A 15,167-nucleotide genomic window follows, 5' to 3' on the forward strand; every position below is an offset into this window, starting at 1 on the left:
GCAGACCACCCCCCAGAGAGGTCCTCTTCCTGTGCAAACTCTTTTTAAAGAATTTGGAGGGGGCTGGCAGGAAGTCTCTGCCCCTGCTCCCTCCTTCCTGCCCAGGCCTCTAGGTTAGCTCAAGATGGCGTCGTCCAGGGTTATCATGCCACATGGTCTCTGAAAGCCCCTTCTCCCCTTTCTGCCTTCTCTCCAGAGCAGCTTGGTGCCTGGTTCCAGGAGACAGTTGCTGATGGATTGACCTGTAGCTCCACCCATCTTCTGTTCTTGGAGAGGAGGTCTTTGCCCTTGGAATGCTTGTTGTGAAGGGCTAGGCCTCTGATGCTACAGCTTGGAGAGAAAGGTCATTAATCCAGCCTGACAGGGTCAGCCCCATCCAGGTTCTGGTTATGAGCTGACTCAGAGGAATATGACATTTCTGGATGACCCAAAAACAGTACAGATATGACTTTGGACTCTGCAGAATACTTCTTCTCACCTAAGTTACAGTGGACTTTAGTGCGTGTCTGTAATTTGTAGGCCCTAGGGAAGTGAAACTATCCCATGTGATCCCCATCCTCATAGAGGACTAATGAAATGGTCTTTCAGTGAAAACAGTAAAGCACACTGACTTTCCCTTACATGTTTCTTCCCATTGTATAAACCCTATTCCATTTCACAACCCAGCTCTGCATAATTCCTGCCACACCATTCAATTTGTAGCTGCTCCTGGGCTGCGCATGCCAGGAATCTCCCCTGCACAGCCCTTACACTTGTGCACATGCATGTACACACATGTCTGCATGTAACCGGCCTGGTTCCCCTTACTCTGGCTGCAGTGCAGCGGCCTACTCGCGCCAGGGAGACACCGGTAAAATACATATGTAAATAAATTAAATGTTAATTTGATATTTGTATAGCGCACTACTCACCCGCAAAGGTCTCAAGGCGCTTGTACGAATACCGCTGTGGAACCCATCCTGGCTTTCCCTGTGAGGCGTCCACTCCTGGGCACCCCCAAGGTGGAGGCCAGGCATCTTTAGCGTTGTGGGGGCCATTGTGGAGATTAAGCAAGCTTTTGCCCAGAGTTGCAGAGTGGGACTCCATGATTGGAATAGGCACCGAGGCGAGAATTATCAGGTCCGTGGAATTTTTGAGCCCAAGACCCGCCGAGGTGGGGAATTGAACCCTGGTCCCGGGCTAGACCTCTGCATCAGGGTCTGCTGCTCTAATCATTGAGCCACACTTCTCCAGGTATCTCAACTCCTCTATGCAGTCCGTTTCATCATGAGTTCACTGTGGGTGAGTCCCAACTTATGAGGCTCTCCCACAGTAAAAGCTCAACAAATAGGTGTTCAAAAAGCAAAAAATCCCGGCGGCTCAGATGGTCAGAACCACCTTCTAACACATCCCATATCTCATCCCCAGTTGTAGCATCTTCCTTAGCCTCAGTACATGTGTATGATTACACCAAACACAGAGCTTGGTATTACACATCTTTATTCCTCAGCGTGTAACCGTGAACTCAACATTCTAAGTCATGAATTCTATTAACCACACCGAATACTTATGCCACAGATCTAGGGAGTCCGTCAGGAGCCAAAACGGTCCCATCATTTCTAACTCACAAGACACTACTTGCACAACTGTAGGTAAAATTAGAGAGCAGCAAACCATTAATCATGGCAACTTGTCACAAATTAATGAGGATTATGTCGTTGTCATACTTTATCTGCTTGCAGTGGGCTACAAGAGAAAGCATCTAACCTAGACGAATGAAACACCAGGAAAGTTTCTAGAGGGCACAGTCCCAGTACAGTGAACCCCAGCAGGCAATCTTCAGCTGCGGGAAAATGTATCAGGGCCTATGCAGAGAGCAGCAGCCAGTGTCTGCTCTGAAACACTTCTACAGTCGGCATCTCAAAGTATAAAGGAAAAAGACTGAATGAAGGATGGAGGAAAGGAAGGAAATATCAGAATTTCCTTGTGAAGCGCACTCCCATAAATGACTGAAGGGCTCGTTTCCCTCAAATGTTTGCTCATTGCTATCTGGATATGGGAAAAATCGAGGGGTATTTTATTTTTCTGGCTAATTCCTTGGCAGGGTGAGGAGGTTGTATATTTTTCTAGTCTTCTGATTGGACTCTGGAAAGCTTTAAATGTTGACAAGTGTCAAACTTCATTGTTGTTGGTGTGAGTTGGTCTTGAAATACTGCCCACTGTATTGTTTACATTCTTTAGGTGCTGGTCATTTTTGTAACCATGCTGCTGCTTAACATTTAGCTAGCATGTGCCAATGGCTCTGATGAAATCAGGGGAAAGTGACATCTCTCACTTCCAAGTAGCAGGTGCGCACAATTATCCTTAGACCCGTTAAGGTCTAGTCATATTTAATCTGTTTTATAAAGAAATCCATTTAATCCATTGTGTTTATGTTCATTTCATTTATTATTCTTATTCTTCAAATTGTCACGTTTACTCATTTCTTTAGTAAAGCAACTAAATCTTTTTACATATTCACATGTTCACACTACCCAATGCATTTCGGGTCAATGAAAAAGACCCTTCTTCAGGGGTCTGTAACAGAAAAATAAAGGAAATATAATGAGCAATTCAGTCGTCTAATCATACTCTTTCAGTATTTGACTCTATCTAATATACAAAAATTGTCAATGTATCTCGTTTATAATAAGGTTTTCATTATTCTGTCAGTTGGCGAAGTCTAAAAATCTTTACAACTCTATACCTTGAAAATCCAGTGCCTGTATTACCCCTGTCAATGTTTAAATAAAACACCTGAAAAGATAATCCTAATGAAATAAAGTTCATTAACATTCAAATTGCAAAAAATATATCTGAAAAATGAAGACTAAAAGCTAACATATCTAAAAGATGAAGGCTGAAAGCTAGCGTAACTATTCTTTGCAAGTCTGCCGGTTACTTACTTCCATGTGCAACACGAAGTTCCCAACTCTCCTTCAATGCGAGTTCAGTTTACAAAACAGCCCTAGTGTGTGATATTTATACATGACTTAATTGGTTGAAAGCATGATGACACATCGTGCCTACAGCCAATCATATGTAGTGGTTACTGGTTACTGGTAACCACTACATATGATTGGCTGTAGGCACGATGTGTCATCATGCTTTCAACCAATTAAGTCATGTATAAATATCACACACTAGGGCTGTTTTGTAAACTGAACTCGCATTGAAGGAGAGTTGGGAACTTCGTGTTGCACATGGAAGTAAGTAACCGGCAGACTTGCAAAGAATAGTTACGCTAGCTTTCAGCCTTCATCTTTTAGATATGTTAGCTTTTAGTCTTCATTTTTCAGATATATTTTTTGCAATTTGAATGTTAATGAATTGTAGTTAGCACGAACTTTATTTCATTAGGATTATCTTTTCAGGTGTTTTATTTAAACATTGACAGGGGTAATACAGGCACTGGATTTTCAAGGTATAGAGTTGTAAAGATTTTTAGACTTCGCCAACTGACAGAATAATGAAAACCTTATTATAAACGAGATACATTGACAATTTTTGTATATTAGATAGAGTCAAATACTGAAAGAGTATGATTAGACGACTGAATTGCTCATTATATTTCCTTTATTTTTCTGTTACAGACCCCTGAAGAAGGGTCTTTTTCATTGACCCGAAATGCATTGGGTAGTGTGAACATGTGAATATGTAAAAAGATTTAGTTGCTTTACTAAAGAAATGAGTAAACGTGACAATTTGAAGAATAAGAATAATAAATGAAATGAACATAAACACAATGGATTAAATGGATTTCTTTATAAAACAGATTAAATATGACTAGACCTTAACGGGTCTAAGGATAATTGTGCGCACCTGCTACTTGGAAGTGAGAGATGTCACTTTCCCCTGATTTCATGTTTCATAAATAGTGTTCCTAGACAAAACACTAAAAGAGGGAGCAGCACACCATAAATACGAAATTACCAGAAAACGTTAATAAGAGTGCCGGATGGATAAATAAACGAATTATTCCAATGGCTCTGATCTCATGTTACAAACCAGGTACATATTTTGAGCAAGCAGGCTCTGTTATTTAAGGTTTTTACTGTATTTAAGCATTTGTATAGTACTTAATACTCATAACAAGGCTAAAATGCACTTTTGCATGATTCGTCTCAGGTTTGTATAAGCCCTTTTGATTAGTTTGGTTGGTTGTATATTTGTTGATATTTGTCCCACATAGAAGAAGCTGGCATTGCTTCTTTTGCTATTCTGTTCCATTTATTATCATGGAATCCACAGCTACCAGCACCTTAAAGTGTCTTGTGTCTCGAAATCTTCATTTTTATCTGCTATGACATGGAGGACCTTCTCCATACTGTGAAGAGTAGTATCATATATGGTGAATGAATCCTCCACTGTGGAGATCTCCCACTCCACCCGGGAGATGCAATCATCGTTTTGTTAAGTTTTCTGCTGATGGATTTCATATGAGTAGCTAGGGGATCGATTTTGGAATCAGTGGAGACCAGGCTCTCTTATATGGCTTTCCTCGGTGCCTTCATATCCTCTTCACTGGTCACCACTTCTATGGGGGTATCCACATCCTCCATGGTCGTCAAATCTTGTTAGCGACTTGGCACCCCTATGGGACTGGAATGATAGCTCTGTCTGCTTATTATCGGCTTTACCCATGATGAAAGAGACTGTTCTGCGCAGCCGGTGTCTAGACCCCTCTGATGATGCTCATAAATGAGCCTTTCTCGCACAGTTTCACATATGGGGGTGGAGGAATCACAGACTGCAAGCAAATGCATAGGTTTGTGATGTCAAGTCTCCAAAGTGACCTTTTGCTGCTCCCCCCCTTCGGGAAGTATCATGTAGGGGAGGATGGTCAACCAATGTCCAGCTACAGGTGGAATATTCCAGATGCTGTAAGGTGACTCATACCCTTAAGTTTCCCAGCCACGACAGGTGCCACCTTCACCCTGGCCCATCAGAGGCCGCAGTGGGGCACAAGCAGATCCAGGGCTGTTCCGCCCTCCTACTGATGTGCACAAGATTCGCCATCAGCCGGTCCCACCATGCAGTTACTCTAGGCCAAAGGGGAGTTCGCGCCTACCAAGAGTGGGGGGCAGGATCAACAAATCATCCCAAATGGGGCCTCCAGCCAAACAGAGTGGAAGGACTGGCCGGCCACCTGCCGAGGGCTGCAGGGAAACTCCAGCGCTGGAGATGGGGATAAGACACCTCTCAGCACGGTGCAGAGGGCCCCGCTCAGGCTCCATATTGACAATGGTTGCTGGAGGGGCAAGCACAAGGCCCAGGCCTCCCTGCTCCCTCCCAATGTATTTCCCTCTGGCCTCATCGCTAGCCAAACACTCAAGGCAATCTCTCTGAGCCTCTCTCACCGGATCACGCTTCTATCCTAGAAGGCGGCGACCCAACCCTGTCCCATCGACCACTGCCTCACTGACCAGACACCCTGCGGCAGCTACACCCACCACCGCCTGTGGTGCCACTGGGCCAGCAGAGTCCATCTCTTCTCCCTCATGTGATGGGCCATCGAGCTGAGTCTCTGCCTCCTCCCATCACAGGCCACACTCGGATCTGCCTCCAGGCTGCGGGAGTCACAACAGGCAACTGCAGCACAGCCATACAGTGCAAATATATTTTCCGTGCAGATTTAGATGCCCCGGCACGTTAGGAAAATGTGTCTGGCCCCATGGGGGTTGAAAACGAGCGTTTAGTAGCAGAGGATGCTGCGTGATGTCCCTTGGCTGCAGGAGCCTCCTGTGTGTGTGCCCATCTGTCTCGCAGGCTCTCTGGCCCCCCGAGAAAGTGATTTCTGCTTCGTCTCTACAGCTGCTTTCAAGTTTAATGATACAGATTAGCATCTTTACAGGAAACCCCTACTCGTTGTATTTTGGAACTTTTTGGGGATCATTTTTATCCTTTGTTAATCCTGGACTTAAGCATCTTTGTCAGCATTTTGCCAAGTCCAAAACGATGAGTGGTTTCATTTGGGTACGTTAAGCTGACACGCGTCGCTTCCTGAAAAATCCAATAAAGTTTGGACCATCACTTCACATACCTTCTGCTTGGAGTTTGTGATCTAGTCCTGAAATAGTTTGCAATAGACAAGTTAACTAAATTATGAATTTTACAGCACCATTCTTTTCAAATATGGTGGTTAAAAAGCCATAAAATGTACGCACAGTTCTGGAGGGAAGAATTAAAATTTTCTACAACTGAAATATTCAAATACTTCAAGATCTGGCACAGAACCCAAGAGCAGTATTTCCATAGAGAAGCAAGTGTATTTCCTAAAAGGGAATGATATGTTTAGTACAATGAACTAACTGTACAATAGGCAAATATTTGTGGCAGTCGGAAGAAATCTATCTGAAACATTGTGACTATAATTTTCCATACCAGTTATAGCACACAAAAAGATGTGTGACAGAAAGAATGGGCTTCTCTGTCGTGGACCTGTGTGTACATATGGTCCTGATCATGCATATTTTTATCCTTTGATTGTGAGGTACCATTGTCATTTGTACTGGAGTGCTCTGTTGCGATCCTGCCAGTGTCACTCTATACAAATTAAATAACATACATCCATGTTTAGTGTTTTACATATAGGGCAATATGGAAATATGCATCCAGACATCTTCTTCATGGCTCGTATTAAGGACACATTACCATGTCCGATTTCACATAATCCAATCACTAAAGCACTTGCGATCGGCAATATTTCTTTATATATGCAATAATATGAAAATATGAAATGTGCATGGCTTGTGCTTTGCACAGTTTCCTGTTTACAAAGAACGCATTAAAGATAGCCCTGTGAGAAATGTTTGTTATTCTGGCATGATCTTGCATCCTTACTGAATTTTGCATTCTGAAATGTGCAACATTTTCGCAATTTCGCGTAGCATGAAGTGTTGTGTAATTTTTCCCGACAACAAACTGCTTTGAGTAGGAAACGTCTCATCAAGACACAATTTTTCCTCAAACAAGACATTATCCTTGAGCCAGTCTAATATTGGTGCCTTGTATGACTGTTCTATGCAATGTATACTACCGTTAAGAAAAGTTACTTGAGATAGCGGTGGAATGTATCTTGCATAATATGTGTAATTTTATTAAAGTTATGAGTATGATATCAAAAATATGCAAATTCTGCGCACCCACAATTACAATATGCGTTCCACATTGCCTGGTATAAAAAGTGCACAGTAAGTGGCTTTCATGCCCTGCTCGCTAGACCTATGCAGGCAATGAAATGCCAGAGGCAGAAAACACAAAGGAGCAGGGATACAGGCCAGGGGAGTATCTCCTTTAACAAAACAAGCATTTGCAATGCAATCGGTCTCAGCTTTGGTACCTTATATGTATTTAGCTATGCAGCACATGAACCTGGGTGCTGAAATATCTAGGGGTCATGCATTGATTTCTATGAACTCCCAAGGCCAATCAAACGAGCCCTTGGAAAGAGACGAATAGGAACTAGAGTCCTTTACTTCTAGGGTCAGCAACTTAATAGAAAAGTACCGTATTTACAGCCTACCTTTGCGAGGCCTCAAGCGGGGCATGGTCTAATAGATCATATCATTGTTTCAGAAGCAAAGGCTTGACTTGTGAAGAACACTATTGCAGTTAACTCTACAGCAGTCACACAGTCCCATCAGAGGCAGGGGCTTGACTTGTGACTCAGTCATTCCTGGTACTACCACGATATCAAGAGCATGACTTTTGACTGCCACTGCACAAGCCATAACAGTAAGCTGGTCAAGCATGACCTGCAACTGTCTCTTCCCAAGCTCTACTGGTGTTTCATATCTACCACGAAGAAACAAAGAAAGAAAAAAAAAGAAATTAGAGGACTCGTTCATAAAGCAAGTCACAAATGTGCAACTGCAGCTCTATAACCTTTAAGGCCTGCAGATTTATAACTTGGGGCATTTATAAGAGCTTACAGAAGTTAGCCTAGAAATCATACACTTAGCAAACTTCTTTGAATTCCATTTGACATGGGCAAATATACACATGCACATCTGCTTTTGCAAAACCAGTGCAAATTCATTTGTTAAAACTTTGTTTTCTGTTTTCTACAATAGGAAATATTTTCCTTAATGGAGAAAGTCCTTTACCTACATCGCCCCTTCTTTTTGAAATTTTGCAAGGGTTGGTCCCTTCTCACTCTAGAAAAGGTTTTACTACTGCCCTTGTCAGGAGTAGATTTGCAACCTTTTGAATGAGTTAGACGGAAGTTGGAAATATAATACCCTTAAACATGCAGGTTTTTGGGTGTGCACAAACTCACTGTGCATTCCAGCCCTGAAACTACTACTTCTCACCTGCTTCCAGGTCTTATTTAATTTTTTCACACAAAAATCTTAATGTGAGTTAATCATTTTTTTAACATAAAACTACATTTTGCATGAGTAAGGTAAGCTTAGTTACCTAAATAACTTTGATCATCAGGCCCATAACATTTTGACTCTCACAAGACCTAACATAGTTCATATAAATGTAAATAGAAAACCAATTATTGAACCATATAGAACTGGAGAGATGTTCACAATTGTGCAAAGAAGGGGACTGAGGCACACTGAGAGCATGTGATCAACCCAAGACTTATACAATGTGCTTAAGTGGCGAAGCTTAGACTGAGTGGTCTTGTTGATCTTCAGTTAGCAACCTGGGCACTGGAGCACAAATAAAATCCATCTTTATTTGAAAACATTTTGTGACGTTGAGGAAATGCTTAAAACTATGTATGCCAATGCATTACACAAACTGATTCTTTGGAAACTCATGTAAGAAACCGAGCTATGGCACAATGCAGTAGTATATACTAAACTCTAAGAAAAAACAGGAGGGAGATACCCTTCAATATTTACTAAGGAATAGGGTCAATAGATCCAAAAAGTCAAAACATCCCAAACAACAAAACAACAATTCAAACCATATATGTAGTGCCAGTATTGATGGGGAATTACTCAAACAAAAAAATGTCAAAAATAGTCTTAGACAGTCATTGCAAAATCAATAAGTCAGTATCACATAAAAAACAATAACACAAAATATTAAAAATTGATAGACAAATTTATTCAGCGTTTGTACAGTAACAAAGTTTAAAAACAATTTTTTTTTTTTAAACAGAGACAGAAAAGTCGACACAGCGTTTCGGTGGTTGAGTGATCTTTCACCCTCTTCAGGACAATTCTCTAAACAATAGAAACAATCACCATTCATTATTATTTTCATGTGATACTGACAGCAATTCATAAATAATAAATAATAACAAAATTGGCAGTGGTTTAAAATCTTTTTATAAAAAGAAGAATGATTATTAAGACCATTGTTATCAAAAACATCATTGTCTAAGAGCATTTCAGAATACAAAATACAATCCCCAGCACATACATAATGCAACACTTTAAATGCTGATGAGCATTGATGTACTAATCATGTAAGCATCTTACTAACAATGCCTAATCAACACATAATCAAAACACATACCCAATATACTTTCTGGATATAGCAAGTTTTTTCCATCACTTGACCTTCGTGTGTAGCAATTTTCTATCTTTTGCTATACGGGATTTGAGGATGTCCCACTTATAAAAACCTTAATACATGGAAGAACAAACCAAACATCAGGATAAGTATTATACTATAATGGTCCCTTCCAAAAACACATATCATGTGTAAAGATAAATGTTGATTTATAGTTACCTTAAAATAAAACCCAAAGTATGTTGGTTTTGTTCGTTCGTGCCACCGTACTAATATGGAGACTAGAGTTTCTATAATGATAAGAAACATTCCTTTATTCATATATGAAAGTATTATTAAAAATTAGTTTCTCCAAGAGGAAATTAGCTTACCCTTATATTAAGTTGAGATTCATAGATTAATGATAATCCAAAGTGCTGAGATTTGATCTATTCTCAGTATTATATACCCAGATTTAATACAGGGTCATACCTTGATAATACTGAGAATAGATCAAATCTCAGCACTTTGGATTATCATTAATCTATGAATCTCAACTTAAAATAAGGGTAAGCTAATTTCCTCTTGGAGAAACGAATTTTTATTAATACTTTCATATATGAATAAAGGAATGTTTCTTATCATTATAGAAACTCTAGTCTCCATATAAGTACGGTGGCACGAATGAACAAAACCAACGTACTTTTTTTATTTTTTTTTTAACAACAAACTTTATTGTTTTGTACAGTGCAAGGGTCAATCAAGAAAGGCGACTTCGTAATAGTGTGACACACATAAGCCCCTTCACTGCAATTTCCTCCCACTTCCCTGGTCTGCAAACATCAGACCCCTAACCCCCCCTCCCTTCCCAACTCATGCCCACACCCTCTTCTTCCTCATTGCACAACATGACAATTACCACAACTTTGTTTTTTATTTTAAGGTAACTATAAATCAACATTTACCTATGCACATGATATGTGTTTTCGGAAGGGACCATTATAGTATAATACTTATCCTGATGATTGGTTTGTTCTTCCATGTATTAAGGTTTTTATAGGTGGGACATCCTCAAATCCTGTATAGCAAAAGATAGAAAATTGCTACACACGAAGGTCAAGTGATGGAAAAAGCTTGCTATATGCAGAAAGTATATTAGGTGTGTGTTTTGATTATGTGTTGATTAGGCATTGTTAGTAAGATGCTTACATGATTAGTACATCAATGCTCATCAGCATTTAAAGTGTTGCATTATGTATGTGCTGGGGATTGTATTTTGTATTCTGACATGCTCTTAGACAATGATGTTTTTGATAACAATGGTCCTAATAATCATTCTTCCCTTTTATAAAAAGATTTTAAACCACTGCCAATTTTGTTATTATTTATTATTTATTAATTGCTGTCAGTATCACATGAAAATAATAATGAATGGTGATTGTTTCTGTTGTTTAGAGAATTGTCCTGAAGAAGGTGAAAGATCACCCAACCACCGAAACACTGCGTCGACTTTTCTATCTCTGTTTAAAAAAAAATAATTTGTTTTTAAAGTTTGTTACTGTACAAACACTGAATAAATTTGTCTATCAATTTTTAATATTTTGTGTTATTGTTTTTGTATGTGATACTGACTTATTGATGTTGAAATGACTTTCTAAGACTGTTTTTGAATTTTTGTTTGAGTAATTCCCCATCAATACTGGCACTACATATACGGTTTGAATTGTTGTTTTGTTGTTTGGGATGTTTTGAATTTTTGGATATACTAAACTCTGGCATAACCTAGTCACTGGCATATTAAGAACCTTGTGGTGATCAAAACACTGCCCTTAAAAGAGGCCATTCATTAAAAAAAACATTGAATAGCAAACTGTTCTAGTTGGAGGGCTGGGTCTTCATACAAGAGTTAGTAGCCATTCAGGTAGGAGGCAAGTTTTCTATTCCATGTTAGGCACTAATGGTACAGTCACAATAGATTTGTACTGTTAGGGCTCTATTCTTGCTCAAACTGTATCTTTCAAAGGATGAAATCAGACTGCAGGGGTTGTTTTTTGTGACCCCCCTAATTAGTTGATCAAGTCTTGATTTTGACTTGTAAACAGATGTAAAATTCATCTTGAAACGGCTGTGCAGATATTTTGTTCATGTTCTGCCACCTCAGAAAAATGCTGCAAGCCAACAACTTTCTTTCCAGAGTTCTTTACCAATTTATTTAAGTTGGCAGTCAGGAGATCCTGCTCATGTCCCTCTGAACTAAACAACCTTCCTCACTCTGCCTGTCTATGAAAATCAATGTAGCCTAAGCTTTCTAACTTCAGTGATGCTGAAAAAATAAAAGAGAAACATAAATCAGTTTGGTGACCTAAGCACACCTACAGCTGGATAGAACAAGGGTTTACACCAGAAAGCAATCCTAAATGGGGTTTGTAGCACTGCAAAACAGGTGCACATGTAACACAAATGCACCCACCAATGCTGGAATCGAAGACTCCGTTAGGAGGCATCATCCTGTAGCCAGGCAACAAGCAGCAAGCCACACACACCACTCACAAAGAGCATCCTCTTTTGGACTGACACAAACAGAGTACCACGAGGAGCACCGGCTACTCCTGCAGCTTTCACAGATCCCATTCTCTGCGCACCACAGCTGGCACTCACCGAAGGAGGGGGGCATGGATGCTGTGCAGTGGGGCACAGAGGCACGACTAGAGCCAATTTTTAGGGGGGGGCTACAAAAATGTTTGGGGGGGCTGATTCTTCCAGCAAAAGGCAGGGTGGAGATAGAGGGGCCCTAAGAAGGGGTGAGAAGCAACAAAGCCTCATTAACAAGCAAATGGTCTTTGATAGACCTTTGAAGTGCTCGGATGCGGCTGTGTGTGTGCCCGGGAAGCTGTCTCAGCCCGGGCTGACACACATGGCAATGGGGGGGCTGAAGCCCTTTGAGCCCAATGCATTGCGCGTCTGGATGCTGTGCAAGAGGGCAGCTACACAGAGAGAGAGCAAAGGAAGGGTGGCGAAGGGTTCTTTCCTGGAGCAAAAGTTGACTTGCCATGCGCCCCAACCCGTGGCTAACAAGCATATAAAAATAAAGTGCAATGACACTCATCCTGGTGTACAAAAGGTACTTAAGAGGGATAGGAAAATGAATCACTTGACCTCTGGGGTAAACTGAGATGTACTAAAAATATGTACAGCCCCACCTGAACATCCTGTGATTCTGGGCAAATCACTCAATCTCCCCATACCTAAAAAACATAATTAACATCCCCTTGTTTAAAGTAACTGGTGATCGTATAGAAGTTTCAATTCCTAGGGGCACCAGTTTGCGTTATATAAAACTGAAAAAATACTGAATCCATGATGTTGGCTGTATTTGGTTATTTCCGTTTAGTCATCCTCTCTAAATGCTGTACAAGACTCTAGGTCGGTTCGGTTATCAGAGTGGTCCATCGCCCCTTCTCCATCACAAATAGCTTTCCACTGGACGTCAATAATGGGACAAGGAAACAATGAATACTGCAGGGTGAAAACTAACGTAGCTCAACATCCCAGCAGGCAGAAGAGAGCACGTGTAAGAGGACTCCACGTTTAAGCCTGGTTGTGAAATTAGTAGTCCATGCAGACATCAATTATAGTTAAATAGTAAAAGAATTGCAACGTCAGGGGAGCCTCACCTTCAAGAACTGACAGCGGGAAGGTTCGCAGAATAAACGCTAGTGAAATAATGTGCCATTCCTCAGGTTAGGTTGGAGGCACAAACAATTGTTAATGTGAATACGGCGAACAGCGGCATTGCGCAGGCCAATAAAGGGCTGCACATAACAATGCTATGCAATCGCAACACCCGATCCATTAAACTGAAAGTGCGGCATGGGTGCACTTAAAAAAAAATTGTTAATGTAAATACGGCGGGGAACCGTGCCAGTGAAGAGCTGCGCATGACACCTCTATGCAATTGCTGCACCCACGTCATTAAACTGAAAGTGTGGCCATTGGGTGCCCTTTAAAAAATATATTGGCAATGTAAATACGGCGAACCACAGCATTGCGCGTGCCAGAAAAGGGCTGCGCATGACACCTCAAAGCAATCATGGCACCCGCGCCATTAATCTGAAAGTGTGGCATGGGTGCCCTTTAAAAACAAGCTTGCTGTCCTCCCATTTACCCTCCCAGTGCATCACTGATCACAGCAGTTTGACAAAGCTGCGTTTACAGTATCGTTTCACACAGAGTCGCAATTTTCAAGTATTGGGGTTTGATGAGGGAAAACATTTGCGTTCGGATGGTGGGGGGGAGGGCTTATAACATGAAGCAGAAGGGAGAAGCAATCAAAACAAGTTGTGACAGGCGGCTAGCAACAATAAAGTAAACAAGTCCAAGCGCCCGAAGGATTGGTGAAGATCTCATGCATGATCTTATCTCCCAGTAACATCATGTCGCTGGTAGCGATCTCCAATAGTTTACTAAAGTCACCATGCTCATGCTTTTTAATATGCGTGGTAGTAGTAGTAGTGGTGAAGAACAAGAACAATGGACTACATTCCAAGACGTGAGCCTGCTTATGACGCACTGTAACTAAAATCTCTCCTGCATTTCTGCTCCTCGTACAAAAAAGCTGAACGATGCATTACATTAAGGTAATCAAACCGGAAAGGACTCGGAAATCAAATAATAGCTTAAATCTATCTCGGCTAGATTCCAAAACATGTGAAACTCTTTTACTCACCTAATCTTTGTTGAGAAGAAAAACCAGCGGTGGCGAAGTTGGAAAGGCATCATTGTCACGCTGCCTTGAAAGTGGGCGTGGCCGCTGAATGAAGCACGTCGTCATGCTTGAGTTCAGATAAACTCAATAAAGAAAATAGAACAGGTCCAGTGCCACAACCTAGTAAACGGCCCAATAGACATGGGAGGAATGAATTGACGACAAGGACGTACTAAGGAGGGGCTAACAAGCCTCAAAATCAATCAAAAGCCAGCATAAAAGCCAGCATTTAGAAGGACAAACACACAAGCCAATGACAAAGATGGGCAGGGTAGTGGGCGGAGCTTCCCCCGCTATACTGTATACAGCATCTCTTGACGAGACAGCGCATGGGCTGCATAGCCGAGACCTAAAAATGCAATGGGTATATGGGCCCGATTATAAAACAGTATGCAAGGAGACAATCCTCATTTAAAGAGACAATGGCAGGCCAAGGAAGCCTGTATTCAAAAGCTATCCCCCAAAATAAAGCTGACCGTGTCTTCCAAATATGCACAGAATGGCACCAGGGAAACAACATTCATTGGCAGAGCAAAGAGGTCTGGCGCTGGCTGCCAGTCTTTTGGCTTAAGCAATTCATGTTTTTTTTTTCTGTGGTGGTTTTTGCAAAACTCTTCTGTTGATTTTTTTTGGGTAAGCTGCTGTCCCCTCATCAATATATAAAAAAAGTTGGTTGACAGCAATAATATTCTTTGGTCTGCAAAAAGCACTCATTATTATAGTGCTCCTCGGCACCCAAGAGGACTACATTTGTATGGAAGTATTCGTTGTGAAATGGATGCATGCCATAACTTACAGTGAAGTCAGCCAGTGGATGAAAGGGACTGACTGGTTGCCCCATGATGCATGCTGGAGTGGGTAGAAGAAAAATATGAGACACAAAAACAGACTAATGGATGAAATCTGGCTGAAAAACCCTATAAAT

General features: G+C 41.2%; 1 protein-coding gene across 2 annotated transcripts in view; it reads left to right on the forward strand.

The window, feature by feature from the left end:
- Positions 1-15,167, forward strand: part of TOM1L1 (target of myb1 like 1 membrane trafficking protein) — a 665,925-nt gene that overhangs the window by 171,752 nt on the left and 479,006 nt on the right. The window lies entirely within an intron of this gene.

Source organism: Triturus cristatus, chromosome 7 (genome assembly GCF_964204655.1).
Source record: "Triturus cristatus chromosome 7, aTriCri1.1, whole genome shotgun sequence".
NCBI classification, from domain to species: Eukaryota; Metazoa; Chordata; class Amphibia; order Caudata; family Salamandridae; genus Triturus; species Triturus cristatus.